This window comes from Nymphalis io, chromosome 14 (assembly GCF_905147045.1).
Source record: "Nymphalis io chromosome 14, ilAglIoxx1.1, whole genome shotgun sequence".
Classification (NCBI taxonomy): domain Eukaryota; kingdom Metazoa; phylum Arthropoda; class Insecta; order Lepidoptera; family Nymphalidae; genus Nymphalis; species Nymphalis io.
The window spans coordinates 1,164,315-1,180,404 of NC_065901.1; the positions used below are offsets into that span (position 1 = coordinate 1,164,315).

The window sequence follows — 16,090 nt, forward strand, 5'->3', positions numbered from 1 at the left end:
ACGTGACTATTGACTACATTTTAATGTCTTCAGAGAGAGATCTCTGAAGACATCTTTACGGTCAACAAATATAAAATTCTTGTTCGTTGAAATTTTCTACGCTTTATTGTATCTTTTGCTATAGTGTTTATTTTACCTTTCGAACTTATATATATGTACGTTTTAATATTATGTTTGATTAAATGTTTTGCATGAAAGTCTAAAATAGCCTTCACGAAAATCCGTCCAAAACAGTGCATAATAATTTTCATAAAGTTTAGTATTAAGCTGAAACCTCTAATTCGGTTGCGGGACAAAGCCTCAACTTTACAATGCGTGCTTCGAATTAAGGACGGTGCTATGTTTTGGAGCCACGCTATTTATATTTCATGGATATAATGTCATATATAGTGATTAATAATTATTTGACAAGTACCGAAAAAAAGAAAAACTCAGACGTTTTAAAAGTGTTTTTAAAATTTAATTTTGAAAGATGTATCGGTGTTTATCACTTTTATTATATTTAAAATAGTCCACAAGTCTCCACTGTCCATTCATAACATACATGGTAAAAATATTAACCATTCTTAAAAGCATTCAGCAAAAATATTAACCATTCTTAAAATTCTACACGCCACCAACCATAAGAACTTATGTACATGATATGTCTCATCTGTCTGTAATTACAATGGTTTATTTACCTTTACCCCACCATCAAAGTAATACTGAAATATTGCCAAAGTTCCTTTGTAATATAAAATGGTACTAAACAGGATTTTCACATCAGATCTCTCATAGCAGATGTTGAACAATATGGCGTCAGCGTTAAGTGTGATTTCGCTAATTAGCTTGCAGTCATTCACAGGTTTCGCCCTGTTCGCTAAATTATCTCGTGATATATCTACTGAAGACTCAACTTTGATATAACTAGACTAATCATTTGTAACTTTTTTTGGAAATTGAAATGTCGAAATCACAATTTGCGGATAAAGATTTTAGTTTAATGTGTATTTCATTTGAATAAATGAGTTTTCCTCTGTATCTGTGGTATCTTTAATCAAAATTAATCCTGCGAATCAAAAATGCTCATATTTGGTAACATGCAAATATCTAGTCGAAGATTCAATTCAAATTTAAAATCAATCAAAATAATATATAAGTTAAGGATCATACTTAAGTATCTTTGAGTAGGTATAGGCATTTTACCTAGTATGTGTATATCGCGAAAAATATATAGAAATTTATTTAAAATACAATCCGAATAGTAAGACAAACTTAAATGATGATAACAAATATCAAAGTTGAGGAAAATGAGTTATAGATTACATCGCTGTTAAAAAATCTCATCTCAATTACGCCCAAAGTACCGGCAAATGTTTTCAATATATGCAGTATAATACCCATTAAATAATCCAGGATCAACAAATGTATGTAAGTTTTTATATTTATCATTGCATCTGCATAGACGTTTTGTCCGCGCCTTTCTGTTTTATCTATAATATCGATTTACTTTTTTTTGGTGTTTCTAACTAACGGATTGTGTTTGAAATAAATTTTCAGACACAATCCGAATTTTAGGGTTAAATAAATTATTAAAATGTTTCAATGAAATCACTTGATAGTATGAAAATAGAACCTTCTCAAAATATAATTTTCAATTCAACTTTTGGCTTTTGTATGAGTACTCAGTTGTAATTCAATTTTAACTCAGGATTCGTGAGTCATCCTTCGCTTGTTAATTCTTAACGTTGTTTGTTGTTTCGCGATTGTAACTCAAACACATACATAAATGTTTGTGTGACTTGTTTTACTTTCGCGTTAGGGACCTTTGCATACATAATGCTCTCTTCATGTTATTTCATAATTCGAAGTATTTGTTTCATTATAATCTCTATGTTCAACGTTACAAGGTATTTGTTTCTAATTACTATGTTATGACATTGGCTTTGAAAAACAAACAATATTTTGGTAGCTTAGACGCGTTTGTTTGATAAATAAATAATGTACATCACATTGCAATGGATTCTCACACCAATCGACTCTTACATTTAAATACTGTTATCTATCTCTTTTTAATTCGCACAGTTTTTTTTTATTACAAATCGGTAATTTGAGCGTAACATTTTTGATTGTTAAAAAGAGTAATTACTGATTTTCTTGTCAGTTGTTCTTGATTGAACGTACATTCCAACCGGTACGGTATCGGTAGCTTTAAATTTAAAATTGTAAAATGGCGATATAAAAATGCTTGTAAGAGCTTACTTAAATAAATTATATTTTGACATTGATGAAAATGGGAATATTCTCTAATCTCACCGATTTTTTTTTGCGTCACTCATTTTCATACTAAAATGTATTTTGAAACTCTACAAGGCGCAAATCGGCCTCACATGGAGTACTGCTCTCATCTCTGGGCGGGAGCTCCCCAGTACCAGCTTCTTCCCTTTGACCGCATTCAACATAGAGCAGTTAGAATTGTTGGCGATCTAGCTCTTACCTGTTACCTATATTCTTCGTATTTGCTTAGACATGTCGGGTCATTCTGCATCGTCTATCGCATATATCAGGGGGAATGTTCTGAAGAATTGTTTGGGTTAGTCCCGGCTGCTGAATTTCACCACCGGACATCGCGCTAGAACTCTAAACTCCATACTCACTACCTCGATGTCTGGAAATCCACAACAGCGATTTTTAAAGCATTTCCTACCTCGTACAACCACTCTGTGGAACCAGCTTTCGCCGGCGAATTTTCCGAATCGATATTACATATCAACCATCAAGAGAAGAGCGTACTCATTTCCTAAATGCTGGCAAAGTAACGTACCTGCAAGCCCACGGGTGTTGCAGATGTCCATGGGCGGTGGTAGTTATTTTCCATCAGGTGAGTTCTCCGCTAGTTTGCACCCTCTTATATAAAAAAAAAATGTACACTATTGTTGCACGACGATAAAAAGTTTGTTGACGAAAGTTGATGTGCCGCAGTTTTCCTTATATATATATAAGTTGTCGAATTCTTTTAATCACAAACGGATTTACCATTATCCGTTTCATATGATTTGTTCTAAAATTGTAGATTTATTCATAGTATCCAAAGCATTAACTTGTTTCATAGATAAGTAACCACTTATCTATTGAATTGAACCCAATTAACTAAGCATTTGAAAATTGTCCTGTCTGTTCGTAGCCACATAACGGTGAATTTCATAAAATGGAGTGGAAATAAACGCAGGCTACCTTTGTGCTTCTGAGTGCCAATACACACTGATATTCGTCGACACCTTGAAATGTTTTCATCATATTATACGTGGATATGTTTAAACGATTACAAACTTTATTTCAATGCTGTAGAGTTGAGATTTATTTGAAATTGAATTGATTTAGTGCATCGAGGCGTGGATTTTCCAAAGCAGTCACTTAAAGTAACGTATTTCTGGATCTCGTGTGAATTTTACGTCACCTGACGTGAGACTAGCTTTTATTATACTGATGTCAATAACACTAAAGGATTTCTCAATATTAAAATAAGTAGCTGTGATTTAACGAAAATAAATTTATGTAAATATTATATTTTTGTAATAACAGTTAGTTTTGATAAGCTTAAAATTATGTTATTTTTATAATATACGCCGAGATGACGATGATCATGATAATTGTGGTTTTACATCTGTACAAGCACCACTGAATTTGGGTGTTCTTAATTGAGCGTATAATATAATATGAATCAAATTGATGTATAAATAGAAGCGTCAATTGCGCAATGGCACATCAGTGGTTTAAACGTTAATGATCCTCTTATTGTCTGATCTCCATTGGTTTATGTCACTCTGGTTACCATTATCTATGATTCCAATATCGACTTTTATTTCAATAACACTCGTTTTCTCTTTGCAGGTAAGACGTCGCTTGTGCCGTCTATTGTTTATGGGGGTGTCATTATCAGCACTTCGTTCAGAAGTAGACGCCGTAAGAAACATCGTAAGGTTTTTTACAAAACTTTTTTTTAACGGAATCTGTTGTTATAATAACCTTAAGCTGGGATCACACAGTGGATGAAATGACATTAGTTGTCAAGTAGTTAGTTGCAAAAGTGAATTTGTCGGTTTTATAAATTCCAAGACGCATTGAATGAAAATATCGTAAGATAATCTTAAATATCTCTGTAATGAAAGAATTCATCCAAATCACAACGAAAGATAAAAAAACATAGTGAAATATTGATTAAAGAGTGTACGATTCATGTTCTAATCGTAAGACGTATTTGGTATTAGTTATAACCTTCCAGAATTTTATTTTACTATACAGATAAAAATAATATCTATATATATATTATTAATTAATATCTGAACATTGAAAAATAATTTATATTTTAAAAGAAGAATTAAATTTTCAAGAACAGGCTATGTATTTAATGCATAATAAAAAAAATTGAATAATTCCAAGTACTAAATTTATATTCTTAGCAAAGTAAAAATAATATTATTGGGTTCCATTTATTTGATAAAAAAAAACTTCTAGGATTAATCTAGTGTCTGTTTGTCAATCCGTCTGTCATATTCTATTTTTTCGAATTAAGCTGGAGAATTAAAATAAAATAAATATATATATATAGAAAATTGGTATTCCAATGGATTAATAACGAGCGTATTGTTCAAATAAACGAATTATCAAAATATATCACATATAATAATAATAATGTCCTCCAGACCGATTTCGGCCACGGCGGCCAATCTCAAGAGAGTTTAGCCAACTACGCAGGAGATATTATAGTGCACAAGTGTGTGCGCAAACACAGGTGCACTCTCTATTCCCTAACTCTCATAATCCGATGGGACGGCAATCCGACACGACCGGAAAGAGTCAGGCGCAGGACCAACGGCTTTACGTGCTTTCCGAGGCACGGGAGTGTACACACTTCCAACATCTAGACTCCGGGCTGCTACTGAGAATTTTCTGACAGAAAAACCCAATAACTTTTTTATTGGCCCGACATGGGAATTGAACCCAAAACCTCCGAGTCTGCGGCCTTATATCAAGCCTAGACCAAACGAGGCAGTCAGCATATCACATATATCAAAAGAAAACATTCCAATGCGAAAATATTAAACGTGTGAGCTCTCAAAAGACTGAATTTCAAAACTTCACCAGCATTAACCTACTGTCCTGCCACTACTGACAATTTCTATATACATACATATTATTGAATTCTAGTTCCTGTGTCACACTAATTTATAGTTACTAGGGATATATTACACTTAATTCCCAATTAATTAACACGATGTACTTATACCGTACATGTGTTAGTTCACAAGTAATTTGTCGCCAGTAATCATTCGGAACGCTCTCGGAGGTTCATTACGCGGATCCATTGGATTTTGGCTCGAAATTATCGGATAGTGTCTGTAATACTGCCTAGGGATCTGTTCTAAAGGACGGAGCTCTCTCCCCCCATTACGGTAATGACCAGCTAAACTTGACTGATTACTTTCCCGGGGGTTGAATTTTTCTTACGTCGCATTGGTGGATATTAGTGGTATTAGAGGATTCTTGTAAGTAATCGAACTTTCAGTGATTAAATGGCGAATGCTCCCCGCTAACACGTTGCGTTTTTATTTTTGTTCATTTATTTTGTTGACCGATTTATTTCTTCATATCTTACAATAATAATGTAATTTACGTATTCTTATATAAAAAACATGTTCGACTGTCATAACTTAAATTTTTATAGTTTAGTAATCACCCATCAATGTCGCTGTGTCTTATCTATGAAAGAATTATAGATTTTCTTTAAATATTTTATACAAGACTAGCTTCTTGCTGCGGATATGCCCGCGAGGAGGGGGTCGGGTGTTACGTACACTATGCAATAAGTATGAGCTACAAGTATTCCTGTTCCAAATTTCAACCAAATCTATTCAGAAGTCTTTGCGTGAAAGACTTACAAAGATCCATCCATCTTCTAAACTCTTGCATTTATAATATTAGTACGATGTACATTATACATATGCACTAAGCTTACGTAAAATGTTTTCATGTATTTGTTATATTTTTGGCATCGTTCGCTCGTACAGCGCACGGATCGATTATTTTAATCTTTCTGCTACGTTGTTATAAAAAACTGTACATAAAAAAAGCTACGTGACTTTCATCAAACTGATCGGTAGTTTTTGATGAAAACAAAACAAAACTAACCTCTATTATAATATAAATATAATATACAACTAAGGTGTCACCAGTCGCCATGCGTTCGTCAAGCGATCTCCTCTATTTTATCATAAGTGTAACATTTTCAAATGCTTTCAGTATGTCCGTTTGTACATGTCCTCGTAGTGTTACGCAATGAAGTGTTAAATAAATAAATATAATTTCGGCAGGCCGCGTAATTGGATGTGTCCGAATGCGCCGTAACTATCTATTTAGTGACTGTAACGAATTGCCTTGTCCAATCGGTCACGCCGTGAATAGTTCACGGAATTTTGATTTGTAGTTATGATAATGTAGAATGATTGGATAATTAATGTGTGGAATGTACATTTAAGTATAAAATAAATAATTATAATAATATCCTGGGACATTTGTCACACACGGCCATCTGATCCCAAATTAAGCTTGTACAGAGCTTGTACTATGGAAACCAGACAACTCATATACTACATATACTATTTTTCTTTAGTAAATACATACTTATATAGATAATTACACTCAGACTCAGGACAAACAGACATGTTCATGCCCACAAATATCTGTCCTGGGTGGGAATCGAACCCACAACCTTCGGCGGGAAAGCCAAGCATCCACCAACCACGCTAGCCGGCTCGTCTAGATAAATATCGTATTAACGTATTATTGAATTCGATTCGTATTCACACCTAAATAACTTGTATGTTTAACATCTTAATATAATTTATTTAATAGCAATACTTAGCACTTTTGCGCTAAAGGAAGAGTGAGCTTGTGAAACTAAAGGCACAAGGGATTTAACACCTTCGTTCCCAAGTTGCGTATTGGCGATGTTAGTAATGGTTGTATTTCATTACATGAACACATTTTACGTAAGTTAAGTGCATATGAACATTGTACTAATATTATAGAGTTTAGAGGATGAATGGATCTTTGTCAATATTTCATGCAAAAACTTTTGAATATATTTAGTTGCAATTTGGAATAGAAATACTCGTCGCTCATCTTATATCATACATACATTACATAGATGGCCATTTGCAATAATATAAACATAATAAATAAAACAAATCTAAATAAGGTCTTGCAAACAGTTTTGAAACGTACGATCGTTAAATATAATGCTACTAGTTTGTATTGCAGTCATATGGCGCGATCTGTAGACTTTTCTAAAGTGAAATGGCATATTCTAATTTAGCCACCATATATATATATATATATATATATATATATATATATATATATATTAATATTATAGAAAAGGAAGGCGGACGAGCATATGGGCCACCTGATGGTAAGTGGTCACCAAACGCCCTTAGACATTGGCAATGTAAGAAATGTCAACCATCGCTTACATCACCAATGCGCCACCAATCTTGGGAACTAAGATGTTATGTCCCTTGTGCCTGTAATTACACTGGCTCACTCACCCTTCAAACCGGAACACAACAATACCAAGTACTGCTGTTTTGCGGTAGAATATCTGATGAATGTGTGGTACCTACCCAGACGAGCTTGCACAAAGCTCTTCCACCAGTGGAATATATATTGTAATGTGAAGTATATAAACAATTACTAAATCTTGAACTATCAGATCGTATATGTTATATTCCCTGTCCCTGTAATTACACGAGCTCACTCAAGTGTCTAACCGCAACACCTCGACTGTATTCATATTTAGCGTTAGGATTGCTGATTGCCACATAGAACTATACAAAGCACTCACAACCAACAACCGGAAATTTTTGATTTGTGGTCTCTTCAAAGGGACACGAATCAAATCAAAATATATTATATTAGGCTCCTACAAGTATTTTTGAATTTAATTCAATTAATAATGTCCTCCAGACCGATTTCGGCCACAGTGGCCAAATCAAGATTAGCCTTTAGAATCAAGATGAATTTACGTGCTTTCCGAGGCACGGGAGTGTACACATTTCCAACTTCCTGACTCCGGGCTACTACTGAGAATTTTCTGACGGAAAAACCCAATAACTTTTCATTGGCCCGACCTGGGAATTGAACCCAGGACCTCCAGGTCTGCGGCCTTACATCAAACCACTAGACAAAGACAAACGAGGCAGTTGAATTATTAACGTGTCTGTTTGTGATTTCAAAATAACTATCCCTTTTTTAGGTAAACATGGCTATTTGCGAGTTACGAAAACCAAAACAGTCTTTTTTATATTTGTTTGTCTGTCTGTCTATTTGTCCGGTCCGGTCATTTTAAATGACGAAAAATTCCAAAAGCAAATATGTAACTGAATTATAATAAACATATTTTTTAGACTACCGCTGCTACCTAGTATAAATTATTATTTTATATTCATAATTCAAAAAGGAATTGTGTACATTAAAATGGTAAATTTTAATGGATTTTCACCACTCATTTAATTCCACGCCGGCGAAGCTGCGGGCTACTAGTCTGATATATAGATACCACCATTTCGGAATGTTGATCTGAACTAAGAAAGTCATTAGTAAGTAATATACAATTAAATTTATGTACTCTTTATGAAAATCAATGACTGCTTATTCCAAGCTCTTTTAGCATCTACAATAAAATGAAATTCACGCTTATCGCTTCCGTAACAGCCTGTGAATGTCCCACTGCTGGGCTAAAGGCCTCCTTTCCCTTTTTTTAGGAGAAAGTTTAGAGCTTATTCCACCACGCTGCTCCAATGCGGGTTGATGGAATACACATGTGGCAGAATTTCAGTGAAATTCGATATATGCAGGTTTCCTCACGATGTTTTCCTAACCGAAGCGCGCTTCACCTCCTTTTTTAAGTTTTATGTACATACATATTTATTTAGTACGTTTTTAGTTAGGTATATTTAACGAGCCGGTTGGCGTGGTTGGTAGATCCTTGCCTTTTCACGCCGAAGGTTGTGGTTTCGATTCCCACCCAGGACAGACATTTGTGTGCATGAACATGTCTGTTTGTCCTGAGTCTGGGTGTAATTATCTATATAAGTGTGTATTTACAAAAGAAAAGTAGTATATGTAGTATATCAGTAGTCTGGTTTCCATAGCACAAGCTTTGTACAAGCTTAATTTGGGATCAGATGGCCGTGTGTGAAAAATGTCCCAGGATATTATTATTATTATTATAACAAAACAAACCGTTTACTCATTTATTAGTTCAGATAGATAGCACAATCTTTTACAATGTAATAGTATTTATTTAGTAAATACTTTATTAAATATGAGCTTTAATTATATTTATTTTTAAAAATAAAATGATCTGCGGGATTAAATAACAAACACATATATAAAAAGAAACATAAGACGCGTATTGTAGTCACTAATATAAAAAGTGACGTAGTTACTCGTTACACCTTTTGAATGTACGCTAACACGCAGCCGAAGTCGACAGCCATTGTTTATTGTGTGCCTCTGTATATTGTCATTATTTCTCCGATAGTTCAATCAAACCAAGGGTATTGTTGACTTTTGCTATTAACCTTCATTGTGACCCGGAGCTGTTGATGATATGCTATTCAAAGAAAATATTCATCTTAGCCTGTCGCTTTGATAACGAGTATGTACAATAGTTTACTTTGATAATGTTAAACTAGTTTTCGCATGTGATAGAAGGTATAATAAAAGTCTATAAGGTATACAGGCTTTTGTCCTCCCTTAGGGTTCAAGCGTTCATACCGATTCGTATCAAAATCGGTATAGTGGTTTAGCCGCAAAAGCGTAACAGACAGTCAGTCAAACAGTCAGACAGAGTTACATTCACATTTATAATATCTAAAATTAGTATATATTGAGAGATTGTAAACTGCCTTCATTGTGTAATTCATCTTATGGAGAAACTTGGATGTGTATCCACCAACCAGCATTAAATCTTCCAAAAACCTTCTCCTTAAAAGGAGTAAAGATCTTAGCCAGCGTTGAGATTAATACGAGCTCTTTATTTATAATTATCCTGTCCTGCTATATCCTGGCAGACTACGGCTTAAGTTTCCACAATTTGTGTACAGAAAACTAAAAATATTACAGATGGCTTTGTCTCGTGTGTTATCGAATGGTAGAGAGGAATTTGAATTGTGAGACAAAGGGCAACATTGTTTATTACGACCTATACAAAGAACGTGATATTAGTCGTTATGACATTCACGTTTCGTACGATCATCGTGTCTCCTGAAGTTCAAAGGGCAAAGAGGAATATGTTGGAAATAGCTATTTCTTGCGCACACTCGCTTTAACTTAGCTTTTCTATTAACAATTCTAATGATACGATCGAAATACCGAAACTCGGAACATTTATTTCCTACTAGCTAGTGCTCGTGCATAGTCATTACACAAATGTAACTAGAATTCTTTATCGACTAGAATAATGTTGTGATTGTAAAAAAAACATATATGATCGAAACGCGCTTGAAAAATCGCACTGATTCCATGATCATGTAAATATGTATTTCCACAGCGTGTACACAATCGCATACAATCTGCATGCGATTGCATTTGACATGTGTCGTTAAAATTGCTTTGAATAAATCAACACGTCTAGCAGAGGATGGGAATCTGGGCTGTATGCATGTCCATAAATATTCAAACAAGTCGCTCGTCTGACGGGGCTGTTATAATGATATGCGTTGGACGCTGTTTATCTGTTGATCTGCAAGTACCGTACGTTATTTCACCGGTTACTTTGCATGGATCAATTGTCGCATTACTGTTTCATTTATGGTATTTATTTTATAGTGTGTATAAGCTTAACGCTGTTTTTTTAATGCTAACTAAGTATTACTGTTTCGAAGAAGAATATGTTATGAGTGGGTGGTACCTACCCAGGCGGGTTTGCACCATCACTATACCCGTACCAACAAGTTCGACCGACTGCCTCGTTGGTTTAGTGGCTTGATATAAGGCCGCAGACCCGAAGGTCCTGGGTTCAATTCCCAGGTCGGGCCAATAAAAAGTTATTGGGTTTTTATGTCAGAAAATTTTAAGTAGCAGCCCAGAGCCATGAAGTTAGAATTGTGGACACTCCCGTGCCTCGGAAAGCACGTAAAGCCGTTGGTCCTGCGCCTGAACTCTTTCCGGTCCTGTCGCCCTGTCGTCCTGATTGCCGTCCCATCGGATTATGAGATTGGTCGCCGTGGCCGAAATCGGTTTGGAGGAAATTATTATTACCATCAACTATACTCGTATGTTTGGTTGTTGATACCTTTGTTCAAGGTTTTCTTTTGTTTATTTTTGCATGGTGTATTCGTATTTTAAATAAATGACCTATTTAGACATCGACAACACGAGTTTATTTTGATTGAGTGTTAAGTTTTTGTTTAATTTTTTGTTTTGACTCAGTCAACGTAGTCAAAGTGAATTTAAATTAGATTGTCGGTATTTTTCGCTTGCAAAGCGATAAAACCGATCATGTATAATATGATGTTGCAAAAACATTGTTTTTTATATTTGTATACGGTAAAATATGTATATATTCAGAAAACTCCGCGACTGCATACATCTAGATAAATCATAGTAGCCATTTTTATGTTTAATAAAATATGAAAAAACAAACTATATCTTTAGTAAATATTGATTTTATTGTAATAAAAAACATGTTAATATATATAGAAATGCTTGTAAATAAAATACTATTCAAGTACTAATTTGTAAATAAATATGATTCTTTACAATACTTCCAATTGATTCGTATAACGGAGATTAAATAAAAATGGCAGTTCGAATAGAAATAATAAAGTGTTTTAAAAGAGTATCTCCGATATTCTGATCAGTAATTGAAATCACTTGACACACAACATGCCAGCTTGTTATTCGATGCCGGCTTTCGATGGTTAGTCGAGGGTTTATCGTCTATGAGTTGTTCGTTAACCGTTTTCCGTTCTAGAATTTTAAATGGACTTCAAGTATTGCAATATCGAGGGGTATCAAGAAAGGATCGCTTACACAGTGTATATATTTTTTTCAACGATAATAAAAACTATAAACCCTTAAGATATAAAAGAACAAGGAGTACATATGGTATGCAAATTCAGCCTTATCACTTATAATGATCTCTTCCAGGTAACCTCTGTAAAGAGAAATGTTTACGTTTTTAGTGTAGGTTTTTTGTGCTCAAACTAAGTCTTATAAATTTATTATTTACGAACTACCTTCTATTCTATTCTACCTTCTATTCTATTCTATTCTATTATATTCTATTCTATTCTACCTTTTAATAGTGGTCGATTTCGCATGGAAAAAATAGTTGAGTCTACATAGAACGTTTATATTGGATGACAAACATACAAAGAGATTTTCTTTTGATTTTTTTTTGACTAGGAACCATCTCAGGTGTACGCTGAACAACTCGCGGAAGTTACATCAGGATCGGATTAATGGTTTAAGAACGTATAGAGGACGAACATGCATACATTCGTTTTTTATATATAATAGATTTAATATTTTAGGAAAACAAACGGTAGAACCTGCCATAGATTGCAGCAGTTAACTCAACAGTTAGGCGATACATCTATTGTAATATTATAAATGCGAAAGTAACTCTGTTTGTCTGTCTGTTACGCTTGCGCTTGGCATTGACTTGGCTTGGCTTTACCATTGAACTGATATTGATGAAATTAGCTATGCAGTAATATTCAACCCCGTATGACATAATCTACTTATACATCTATCACCTGCAATAATAAAAACACACGGCTGAAAACTACTAACTGTATAATATTAAATAATATGTATCAATAATATATTGTTATTTAATAGAACATAAGTGACGTCACTGAATAATGCGAAATGTACTCCCAACGTTAATGTTGTTACATATCTAGTGTAAACCATTAATTACCCAACTTTACATAGTACGTGATGAATGGTATAATAAACAGCGCGAATGTAATTCGCTTTAATAACTGAAATCAAGCGTACATTCAGCGGAATTAGCGGAGAAGACAATCATTTGCGGTCACGTACGTTGTACGACGCCGTGACGCCATGTTTTACGACACGTCACGTCGCATCTTAAGGTACGTGACTCGTACGCTACACGTCAAATCAATTACGCGACACTTGTTTTATATTAATTAGGATTTGAATTTGTTTGTTTTATTCTGTTTGTAGGTGATTTCATTAGTTTTATAAGGTAATAAATACAAGCTATATATACTGGTGGTAGGGCTTTGTGCAAGCCCGTCTGGGTAGGTACTACTCACTCATCAGATATCATACCACAACACAGTAGTTCTTATTATTGTTGTGTTCTGGTTTGAAGAGTGAGTGAGCCAGTGTAACTACAGACACAAGGGATATAACATCGTAGGTCCCATAGTTTCACATGCATATTTCCCATCGCATTGGCGATGTAAGAGATTATTTTGCTAACCGACTTCAAATATAAATGCTACTTATGATTTTATTTTCATATAATTTTAAAAATGATCCTTTATCATTTTCATAAGACAGTTTACGTTTACGATGTATTAGATTGTATTAGAATTATTAGAAAGATTAGAAATGTATTAGAATTCGTCACAAAATCATTTTTATCGGCACTGTGTGTGTGACTCATTTATACTTTATCTGAAACCAGCCTGCTCATATATTCGATGATTTGCATCCATGAATTCAATACAATAGTTTTAAATACAATAAAAATGCCATTCTATAATTGCTAGTTAGAGATACAATATACATAGTTGCATGTTAAAATATACAGTTCCAACATGGGAACCGTGCTTCGTGTTTGTTCTGTGTAATAAATATTGACACGACAGTACGATATCTTCGTGGTAATCGACAAAGATGTAATTATTCGTTCATTAGTGTCACTCGCACGGCACGCTATGTCGCATGACAGTAATAGTTCATCCCGTATATTGCCAAATAAACATGTTTTGACACTCAAATTGATATTACATAATGATGGCGATGAAAGCATCGAATATACGTAACCAATTAAATTGATAGATTGATGATACGGTTATACTATTTGATGTGTTACTAGCTGTGTATAACATTTATGGAAATTAACGAGCTTATTAAGTTAATAATGCTGTCCTCTTCTTTCGAATGTGAAATCAATAATGACAGAAATAGAGAAATCAGTGTTTAACTAAACAGCCGCTAAGAAAGGTTAATAAGTAAGGTCGTATCACGTATGGTTTCCAAAGTATTTTAATTCGCAATTTAAGTTAATATAACGGGCAGTGAATTTTCCACCGCTGCGCTCAAGTATCCACTTCTTTTGAGGAAAAAGTTTTGTATTTAAACAACCACGATGCTCCAAAGCGGGTTACGATATGAGCGTGGCTGAATTTCATTCGACACATGCAGGTTTTCTCGCAATATGTTTCCACACGAGTGAGCGTATATAATAAAATAATATACATTTAAATTAATTGGATTAATTAAATATGAATTACTAGCCTTATACCCGGCTTGTTTATCAATACCTTTTTAATTTGTGTTATTATTATCCGATTAAAATTTGTTAAATATAAAATTTATTAAATATGTTCCTCTGCCCGATTTTGGCAACGGTGGTCAGTCACAATGGTGACTAGTCATTTGCTTACACAAGTATGTGCGCAAACACAAGTGCACTCCCCATTCCCTAACTCTCATAATCTGATGGGAAGGTAAGTCCGATACAACCGGAAAGAGTTCAGGCGCAGGATCAACGGCTCTACGTGCTTCAACTTCCAGACACCGTGCTGCTACTGACAATTTTTCCACTGAAAAAACCCAATAACTTTTTATCGATCTGACCTGGGGTTCTTCGGCCTTATATCAAGCCACTGGATCATCAGCTGTCACTGCTTCTAACAATAACAATACAAAGTTACAATATAATCGGATGTAGAATGTTAGAGCAAGGAGTACGAACAAAAATAACGTTAATTTTCATGTCTAATAAGATATGCGATTCGTAGAAATGTATTTACAATTTAATTATTGTGACTGGCAAGGCACGATACATCGCGTGCTCCGTTCCTTATTCATCTTGATTGTTAAACTTGATATCATATGTATATCGCTAGTGATATTTCTCTCAAAACTTAAACTTTATTTTCGTTAATTATCACCATAAACAAATGGATCGCTTTGCTTAGTTATTCATTATCGTCCAAACATTTCGCGTTTAAATTGAGATTATTTATCTACTGAAGGTAATAAGTGAGTCTACTGTCACAAACATACTGCGTGCTGCGTGTCCATTATTGGCAGTTAGATATTGTAAAATTCTGTTACATACTTTTAGCTACCCTTTGTTACTGTTAGATATTGTGAGATAATGCTGATACTGTTTTTTCATAGGCTACCTGATGGTAAGTAACCCCGGCCTAGTAAGTAGACATTGGCGATGTAAGGAATATTAATCATTGCATATGTTGCCAATGCGCCACCAACCTGGGGAACGAAGAAGTTACTCCCCTTGTGCATGTAGTTAAACTGGCTCATTCACTTTTTAATTACTTTGTAAAAAACCTAATTTTAATATCCTGTTTTGTATTACTTAAATTTTAGCATGCACGCATAACTTAAAAGTTAGCAGTCTACTCACTTGTTAAATATTCAGAATGAAATATCTCGGAAACAGTTGTGTTGAATATTCGTTCGCGCGCATTTATTGTATTAAATTTTCTTCAAAGCTTAGTATTTTAGGTTACATATACTTGACCGAGATCGTATGTGCCACGACTATGAAGTTTGAAATAAAGCGAGAAAGATAGGGTCGATTATGGAGCACAAAGTATTTGAAATTAAAAGTTACCTCCCAAGAGGACTTGCTGCTAACAACTTCACCAAGTTAATACTTCAGAGTCGAGTAGTTTTATCGTCTATATATAAATATATATCAGTGTGACAATCTTTATGCTCTAGAGATGACTGAACAGTAGGTACAGCTATTAAGAAAGAACAAACTAAAAACTAACAACGGAACACGATTATGAATCGCTGGAAA

At 34.3% G+C, this 16,090-nt stretch overlaps 1 protein-coding gene and 1 long non-coding RNA gene across 9 annotated transcripts in view; both read left to right on the forward strand.

The window, feature by feature from the left end:
- Positions 1 to 16,090, forward strand: part of LOC126773458 (uncharacterized) — a 417,434-nt gene that overhangs the window by 116,696 nt on the left and 284,648 nt on the right. The window lies entirely within an intron of this gene.
- Positions 1 to 16,090, forward strand: part of LOC126773327 (furin-like protease 2) — a 255,204-nt gene that overhangs the window by 97,290 nt on the left and 141,824 nt on the right. For 2 of the 8 annotated variants that reach the window (XM_050494165.1, XM_050494166.1), the window contains exon 2: positions 3,871 to 3,954. The exons of 5 other annotated variants lie outside the window; for them this stretch is intronic. The gene's annotated coding sequence lies outside the window, so the exon portion shown is untranslated. Of the gene's footprint in view, positions 1 to 3,870; positions 3,955 to 16,090 lie in introns of those variants that run through there. One more of the 8 variants, XM_050494171.1, reaches the window with a different exon arrangement.